We start from the raw sequence: 9,359 nt of genomic DNA, 5'->3' as shown, positions 1-9,359 counted from the left end.
ATACAACTTTTTGAATTTGTTTCAAACTATTTATTTTGCTAATGACAAATCAGATAAAGGCCTCCATCTCTATACAGGTTAGTAATGTCCAGAAACCATCGCTCGGAAGTTGACCCCCAAGTCCTGTCTGAGCACTGCTGGAAATAATGCCTAGAAAAGCTCGGAGAGGCCCAGCACCCGCCAGGAGGGCAGAGGAAGGAAACGGTTAATTCGGAAGCTGGGTTCAACGCCAAGAATAAAATACATTCCGCGCATCAGTATTCCACAGCGAGAAGGGATTTGTCAGGTCACCTCAGGTGGCTCCCTAATTACACCTTGCCAGCTCAAGACCGCAGAGGTGTCAGTCACCCTCCTCCATGGAATCGTTTTCTGCACGGAAGTCCATTATTTCACTCATACCCTTTATTTGCCAGTGCTCTTCCTAGAATGTCAGTGGATAAAATAAACTAACGAATAAAAAATCCAGTTGCTATTTTGTTTGTAATTGTTCAGATTATAATTTTTTGAGCCCGAGGGTCATTTTGATGGCAGGTAGCTCTGGTCTCAGAATCCCTAACGGCTTGAAGTCAAGCGGTGTCAGTGGAGCTTGGCAGCAGCAGCTGGTGCTGTGGGAACCAGAGGCTCCCAGCTGGGGTTGCAGCAATCAAGGGGACTCAAATGTAACCCAGAAAGACACTGGGCAGTGGCCACAAGGGCCCTCTAATAACGTCTTCTTTCCTGGTCACATCAATCTTCTTGCAATGTGTTCCAGAAGAAACTAACATGGAAGTTCACTGGAGCTGGAGAGCACCGATCAGCTGAGCACACACCCGTGCATTCCCAGCATATCCACTGGAGTCCATTGCCAGTGCTGGCCTCCTCTGATTCACCGTGACCTCCTGGAGTGCACTTTGAAAAGCATTTGGATTTGGTGTGTGGAAAGCAGAACGACAGTTCCTAAGACGTCCACAGTTCCACCCCTGGAATTTGTGGTTGTAAGACCTGACATGGCAAAAGGGACTTTGCAAACAGATTAAGGGTAAGGACTTTGAGATGGAGGGGTTATCCAGGTGCCCCAAACTGATCACACGACTCCCTGTAAGTAGGAGAGGAGGCAAGGGAAGAAGTCAGAAGAAGGGCACCATGCGGAAGACTAGGCACCGCTGCCAAGATGGGGGAGGTCTCGTGCAGGGGCCTGAGAGAGGCCTCCAGCTGCCGATGGCGGTCCCCGACCAACAGCCAACAAGGAAGTGGAGACTTTGGCCTCCCAGTGGCACCAAATCAAGTTCTGCTGACAGTCAGAATAAGGGAGGCAACTGCCCTGGAGTCTCCAGAGGAATGAAGCTGTGACACCTAGATTTCAGGCCAGCAAGGCCCATGTTGCACCTCAGACCTGCAGAAGTCTAAGCACATACATTTACGCTGGTCGAGCTATTAAATTTGGGGTAATTATTCGCAAAGCAATAGAAAATGAATATAGCCAGGGCCGCCCTTGGACCAAGCAGCCGTTGCTTGGTGATGTCTGCCACGGGCAGAGCCGGAGAGCTGCGGCAGGGCAAGCACCGGCCAGAGGGGTCAGGGCCCAGCCTTGGGCCTGCAGTGCGGGAGCGCCCAGCCTGCTCCCAAGCAGGGCGGTGGAGGGCGGGAGTTCAGGGGCACTGGGCGCCTCTTCTTGCTCCTCAGGCCCCTGACCCCATGGATGCTGGTTTTATGCGGAGCTTCACGCCACGTGAAGGAAGGGAAGCAGGGCTCCGTCCAGGGACGCTGCTGCGGAGGTGTGTGGAATGGGTCCGGTGGCTCCACGGACCAGATTTCAGAAAGCGGGCACAGCCAAGGCGACGTCTCCACCCAGGAGGACCCAGCTCTGACGTCAGTGGAGCTGGAGGGACCTTGGCCCGAATTAGGAAACTGGAGCCACACAGTCTATGCAGAAGAACCACTGGTGAAGCTTTTCTGACTTTCTTAGTGGACACGGTGGTGCTGCCGTGGTTTGGATCTCAAGTGCGCCCAAAGGCCCATGGGCATCAGCTGGTGGAAACTTTAGGAGGTGGGGCTAGAGGGAGGAGGCAAGTCACCAGGCGCGGTCCCCTGACGGGGACTTGGAACTCCGGCCCCTTCCCCTCTCTCTCTCTCTCCTTCTGCTTCCTCTGCTCTCTCTTTGGCCACTGTGAGGTAACGAGCTCTGCAATCACGCCATGACATTCTGTGCCACCACAGACCGAAAGCTACGGGGCCTCGTAGCCTTGGACGGAAACCTCTGAAGCGGGAGATTTCCCCATGCACGTGGCTGTCTCAGCACCATGGCCCAACAGAGGAGGGCGACCAACAGGCAGCTGTCCAACTGAGCTGGGGCCTGATTACCCAACTGCCCCCCTTTCTGTGTAGCAGCAGGTTCTGACGTTCTCGTGTAGGCCACCAACTTGGTGCTGAGAAAGGTGCGCTTTCTCTGGGCACATTCGGGAGGTGGTGCAGCCAGCTGCCTTGCTGCCAGGCACACTGCACACTGACCTGCACAACCACAGGTTGTGTCCCTGGTCACCAAGCCAGTCCCCACTGGGGAAGATGGAAAATGATGAGTGCAAGCTTGCTGGCTGGTGCAACCGCAGCTTGGAAGAAAGCCCTTCCTACGGTGGACAGCGACCATCAACTGGGAGGGCCGTGTGCAGAACCAGGCAGCGACACCAAGAGCAAGAGGAGGTCCCCCTAACACCTGAAATACGAAAGATAAGAGCACAAAACCACAGAGGAAAAGACTGATAGCGCAGGGAGAGCTGGTGGCCGGCCGGGGAGACGCCCCCAGTGAGGGCTGGGGCACTCCTGGTGACTACTGCTCCAGCACACAGAACAGTCCAGCTTGACTTCAGCAAATGGGGCTTTTAGAATGAAAGACACGGACAATTACTTTTGTTGCTAAGCTTCTCAGTGACAACACAAACATGAGAGCCGTGATGCTTATCGGGCTCTGAGGAAAAAATGGGGACCTTGGAATTTTGTTCCTAACTAATTATTGCTCACGTGGAAAGCCCAGTGAGTTTTCAAACATTTAAGTGCTCAGAAAATATGCCATGGTTGCTCTCGTTATGAAAAGATTATTCAAGAAAGTGGGAAAGCAGAGAGAGAAACCATCCACAGTACAGGTGTCACCAGAGGGGGCCGGGACATGCGGGGAGTGGTGTAAGCTCAGGGGAGCTGCTAAGTAGGCGCCGATGACGCAGGGATGGTGCTAATGCAGCTTCAAAGGAAGGGTGCTGATAAGAAAGGCCAGGCCTGAGGCCACGTTCAGGTGTCTCCACAGAGGCTGGGAGCCGGCAGGCAGCGTGGGGAAGTGAGAGAGCACAAAGACCTTGTCTTTCAAAGAGACGGGCTTACCAGCACTTAATGCTTGACTAACATAGAAAGATGGGCTCTGTGTATATACGCATTAAATATTAGGTTGCAAAAAAACAGATGAAGGCTTGTGCTAGTCAGTTTTGTATTGTTGTGGCCAAAATGCCTGACAAGAACAACCTAGAGAAGGAAAGGTTTATTTTTATTTTACTTTATTTTGGATCACAGTTTCAGAGTCAAGCCCATGGTGGACGGGCTCCATTGCTCTGGGCCTAAGGTGAGGTATAACATCACGGTGGAAGGGCATGGTGGAGGAAAGCTGTCAGCTTGCGGCAGCCAGGAAGGAGAGGGGGAGAGGCAGAGAGAGAGGGAGAGGGGGAGAGACGCGGGAGAGAAGAAGAGGGAGGGGGAGAGGGAGAGAGGGAGGAAGGAGAGGGGGAGGGGAGGAGAGGGATGGGGAGAGGGAGAGAGGAGAAAGAGGAAGGGAGAGTGGGGAGAGAGGCAGCTGCACCCTTGCAGGGCCTGCCCCAGTGACCTCCTTCCTCTGCTGGTGCCGCCTCCTGCCTCAGAGCTCTCCCTCTCCACTGAGCCGTGAGTGGATTACACCCTGAGCAGGCAGCGCCCTACTAATCCAAACACTTCCCCAAAGCCCCGGCTCTGAGCTCACGAGAGTCTGAGAGACATTCCCAATTGAAAGTCCAACAAGGATCTAACCACAACAAAGATTTTTTTTCATAAAACCATAGGAAAAACAAGTAAAACTCTCTATATATTAAAAAAATCCTATAATTCATTAAAAGTCAAGAAAGTATAAAAAAATGATGATAAAAAAACAGCAAATGGGAAGCACCCAAATATGTATCCATAATACATATTGCAATTGGATAAGTTATCTGGTTGAAAGAAAAAGATTTTCATCTTGGATACAAAAAATAAGAATTCAGCTATTTGTCCAGACTATTCTTAAAGACCCATCCAAAGCAAAAAGAAGTTTTCCATAAAGAATAGGCAAAGATGTCTGAGTGAAATCAATGCCTGGTAGTGCATGTGTGTATTAGTGTGTGCATTATATTTGGAATTTAAGGCAAAAATCCTTCAAAGGGGTAGAGAAGTATTTTTATGTTATTAGACGGCACAATCCAAAAGCCTTGTACACATGGATCTTCACATCCTGAACAGAGCTGTCCAATGTAGAAAGCGCAGTGGGAACCGAAAGAACCCCAGGAGAGCTCATCACCACGCACGGCGCTGACCCTCGTTCTCGCCACTGGCCGGGTCCAGCACAAGAAATGACGCAAGCACTCGACGGAGGGTCAGCAAGCACACAGAAACAGGCTGCGGAGGGTTTAGTTAATGAATTCTACCGGATTCTACTGAGCACCTGCTCTTTGTTCTATACTGGCAAATTCACAGGGAGTGAGACATAAACATCGCCAGCTCTTGGGGACTCCATTTGGCAAGTAGGCTGTGACGGCCAGCTCCACCTCACACGGGGCCTCTCACTTGCAGGGGAGGATGGCATGCAGAATTTTGGTGCTTCTGGCTAGGGCTGGCTGTGCAAGTTTCAGGACCTGATGCCAAATGAAAAACCCAGGGCCTCTTGCTCAAAAAGCAAGGTCCCCTTCTCACCTGCCATTGAGTTTTTTATTTTCTAATCAATGCCGTCCATGCTGCCTTGCAGTGGGGGATGCTCATGAGGTCGGTGCAGATGCAGGTGCTGGGCTCTTCTACCCGACTGCACGGGGGGCGCCTGTCCAAACCTTGCCAGGCCTGTGTCTCGGCGCTTGGTTGCGGTTGCTGGGTGGCGGAGGCAGGGGCGAGAAGGTGGTGGGAAGGTGCTGGCGTGCCTGTGGTGATGCGGGCAAGCAGGAATGCAGGTGAGCAGGGCTCTGCACCCTGGCGCGCGGTCCCATTGCAACGCACTGTACGCACCGTTGAGAATTTTCCGATTGAGCCCGGACAGTGCTGGGTGCTCGGCTTTCCCTCCAGTACAGCCTGAGGAGGGAGAGAGAACAGGAAATAGATGTCGGATCTGCCAAGCCGAGCTTTCTGCCAACATGTCGCCTGGAAGAGAAGCATTTCATCCTGAGCTTTCAGCAGGAAGTGCAGCTGCTAAATGGGCAGCACGGTGAGCCCCGGACTGTTGGCTCTGGCGCTAACTCAGAGGCTTCGAGACCCAGGCGTCTCGTTGAGCAGATGGCGCCACACCACCCTGGTGTTTTCTGCCTTCCTTGTCCCGTTCGCAGGCACAACTGAGGGGTAGATGGAAGGTTAATTTTGCACAGTGAGTTTAACAGGAAATAAGAACAAGCACATAAAACCTTCCTACTGTGCATGATATTTGGGAAGCCTCTTGCCTTAGCAAAATGCAATCGCTGCCAATCCAAGAGCATTTTTAAGGGGATATTCATGTGTGTTAGCAAGTCCTTTCAAATGCCCCAGAATAGCTTCACCTCTGTCTCAGGGCCACTCCAAGTCTTTGTTCCTGTGATTCTGAGATTTCATCAATGTTTTTGGTTTATTTATTTTCCCTGGTCTACCACTGTGTCCCCAGTATCTAGAACAGAGTTTGATACATAATAAGAGTTAATGAACATTTGCTGAAGGAATGAATAAATTTAATGAGGATTATTACTCATGTTTTATAAGGTAACATATTCCTTGTAAGTAAAATCAAAATAGCAGGGTTGATATCTCAGATAATTCATACATGATTTGTAGAATGGTTTTTCTTTCCTCTTCTGTTTTGTAATGAATGAGTTTCGTTTATTTTTCAAGTTGCTTAAACATGAAATTTATTATAGATTTTTGTTGATTTCCATTCTGGGCTGGGATGAAAAAATTACTTCCATTAGTGAATCATGAAAGTTGGTCAAGTGAAGTATCTCTGACCCTTGGTTCAAAGGCCCTGGTTTGGGTTCAGCTGGCTGCTGGGGGCTGAGCTGCAGTCTATGACTCAGGTACCTTTGCTCCAGCCTGAACAGTACCTCTCCTGGAGGGTGACTGGCAGGTCACAGGGAAGAACATGGGCCATACAACCTTCTAGCACATCATCTGAGATAAGTATGAGTAAGCGAATGAGTCCATTGCTAAGCCTAGAGCTCTATCTGTCAGTCCAAGGCCAACAGATGACGCTGAGAACATTCCATCCAGTTTGCACCAGCATAGGGGAGCAAACAAAGTCACTCTCACAGAAGAAACCCTAGATGCTGTGCCAAGGCCCTCCCATCCCTGCCGTGGCTAATAGAGACACATTCATCCCGAGTTCAGGTCTGCTCTGTCCTCTGCTGCCAATGTGTCTCTGGATGCAGGTAACTTGCGGGCTCTTCTGAACAGGGTGTGTGGGATGATTCCTCTTCCCTCGATATCATACCCAGATACCACTGCATCAAGTCCCAAATGTCCCAGCCTCTAAGTATTTATGCTGATCTTGCTCTCTCTCCCAGATTCCTGTGTTGGTTCTGGACCTCCAAGAGGCAAGTGCAAGGTGGCATTAGCACGCAAAAGGTTCACTGGAGGAAACACCTGTGAAGAATAGGGGCCAGACCAAGAGGTGGGAAGGAGAGCTCTGAAGATCTGGCCTATGGCAGGAGAGAAGGAAGGAAGGAAGGAGGCAAGGGGAGGAGGAGTCTCAGGCCCCAGTGCCATTCTGGCAACGGCTTGCCCAGGCCAATGGACCCTGGGCCCAAATCTGTGACCTGTCATAAGAGTTGCAGATCTGCGGGAATGGCCTGCATTAGTATTGCCAGTGGTTCTCAGGCCTTGACTGGTAGCATGGCCTCTTCAAGAATACCAGGGGGATCCAGAGAGGAGTTGTCCAGTGCCGCAAGCCAGCTGTGCTCCCCGCAGCAGGAGGTCTGAAGGCTCATTTCTGTGGCTGCCGTGAACCTCCTTGCTATCTCTTGCATCCTGACTCTGGACAGAGCCATCTCAGTCCACAGGCAGGCTTTAAGATCTTGGAAGCCTGCAGACTCCTTATAAAGAGGTTGTATATACATACACATTTGGAAGACAGAGGGGCAGATTCCAAGTGGGCCAGCATGACCCACTGCCTGGTATTCACACCATCATGTGATCCCCTCCTCTGGAGTGCGGGCGAGACTTGTTCCGCCTGATAGAACCTGGCTAAAGTGATCGGACGTCACTTTGGCAACTAGGTTAGTAGCAATTGTAACTTTTGTTTTGCTATCGATTTTGCTCCACTTAAAATCTTCCTTGCTGGCTTTGAGGAAGAGCCATATGGAAGCAGCTATGTGACCAGGATCTGAAGCAGCTACCAGGCAACAACCAGCAAGAAATAGAGGTCAGCCCCCAATCAGCCAGGAGTCGATCCTAACAACATGTCAGCTTAACATGGGTCCCACACCATCCCATCTTCTTTTTTTTTTTTCTGCAGGATTTTTCAAACTATTAGTATATTTCAATTTCCATTCAGGATTATTAAAACAAATACCGTACAAAGTTATAAACTAAAAATGGAACTTAACGAGCTAAATACACTTCTTGAAAATAAGGTTTTTTATATAAATTAAGCAACATTAATCCCCAAAAGGTGAAATATCTAAAAATATACACACTTTCAGACTAGATCAACAAAATCTAGTATAGTCATACAATGGATTATTTTGCCATAAAAAGCAGTCGAGTACTGATATACGTCCTAATCTCATGAACCTTGGGAAAGGAAGCTAAGAGGAAGCAGTCAGACACAAAGGCCTCACGTTCTTTGACTCTGTTTGTGAGCTGTCCAGCACAGGCAGTCTACAGATAGAAAGCAAATCAGTGGTGGCCTAGAGCTGGGGGAGGCGGAAAGGGGAGTGACATCTTCATGCCATGGAATGAGTGTGAGGTGATGGGAATGTTTTAAGACTTAAACAGATTATGGTGCCACAAAGTTGTATGTACTAAATGCCACTGAATTTTTCACTTTAAAAAATTTTACATCAATGAAGATACACACAGGTTTTCAAAGATATTTTGCTTCTCACCAGGCCCCTGTGTTGTTTTCTTCTCTTCCACTCAATTATAGTAGGCAGAGTAGTCCCCGTTGTTAGGGAGGCTAATCCATGGCCCTGTAATGCTAATGCTGGTGTCCGCGTTGTGATCATCGCAGACCCATATTCCAGAGAGGTAAATTGTCCTCCGGGCTTCGGCAAGCTTGTTCACAGTGCTGGAGGTCATGGCACCATCGCTCTCTGAAGACACATCTGCAGGATCTCCCATGCCAGTCTTTACTTCATCAATTGGAAAAATGACAGAGGTTAGCTCGAATATATGGGATCACCAAAGACTTGCCAGATGCTCATAATGACTTCTTAAGTCATTGGTTTTTTTTTTCTACCAGGTCACCAAGTTTGCGATTGTGCCTCTGAATCTTCTCCTTTTTCTCTTGATGCCTTTGTGCTCGACTATACAGCTTCTGGTTCTTTTCCTTGGTTTTCAGAAGGTCTTCAGAATTTTTCTTCGTTTCTTCATTTCCTTTACATATAGTTTGTTTCAGCTGTTCAATCCTCATCTTGCAGGACGTTACTTTCCATCTCAACTGATCTGTTATCCATTTTCTTTCCATAGCTTTTAATACCTCTTTTTGAAATTCTTCTTGCTTGCTCTTAAGTTGATTTAACCTTTCTTTCTTTTCAATAAACCTCTCCCGGTCGTGGCCGTCGAAGTAGACGAAATCGCCGCTCTGGACACACTTGGCGCAGGTCAGCCGCCGGCGGGTGGTGTTGCAGAGGGGACACCGCTCGACCGCCTCATAGAGCCCCTCTGCGTCGTCACAGAGTCCACCAGGCCCCGGGCGAGCGGCCGGGGCCCGCAGTCAGGAGTCTCCGGCGCCCGGGCTCCCTTCCCACTGGGAGACGCCATCCCATCCCATCTTCTGATGAAGCCCCAGCCCAGGTCAGCCCCTGGCTGCAGACTTGTGATACCCTGAGCCCAGGAGGCAGCAAAGCTGTCCCCAGACTCCTGACCCCAGGAGCTCATAAATGCATGTTGCTTTAAACTACTAAATCTGTGACCATTTGTTACACAGCAATGGAGGACTAGTAGAGGGT

At 49.8% G+C, this 9,359-nt stretch overlaps 1 pseudogene; it reads right to left on the bottom strand.

Annotated features, from left to right (window-relative positions):
* Positions 1–4,957: 4,957 nt before the first annotated feature.
* LOC124979554 (beclin 1-associated autophagy-related key regulator-like) lies at positions 4,958–9,171 on the bottom strand (annotated as a pseudogene).
* Positions 9,172–9,359: the final 188 nt, after the last annotated feature.

The sequence above is a fragment of the Sciurus carolinensis genome, chromosome 3 (genome assembly GCF_902686445.1).
Source record: "Sciurus carolinensis chromosome 3, mSciCar1.2, whole genome shotgun sequence".
Lineage (NCBI taxonomy): Eukaryota > Metazoa > Chordata > Mammalia > Rodentia > Sciuridae > Sciurus > Sciurus carolinensis.
The sequence above is the reverse complement of the archived record's forward strand: the minus strand, read 5'-3'. Positions and strand labels throughout refer to the sequence as shown.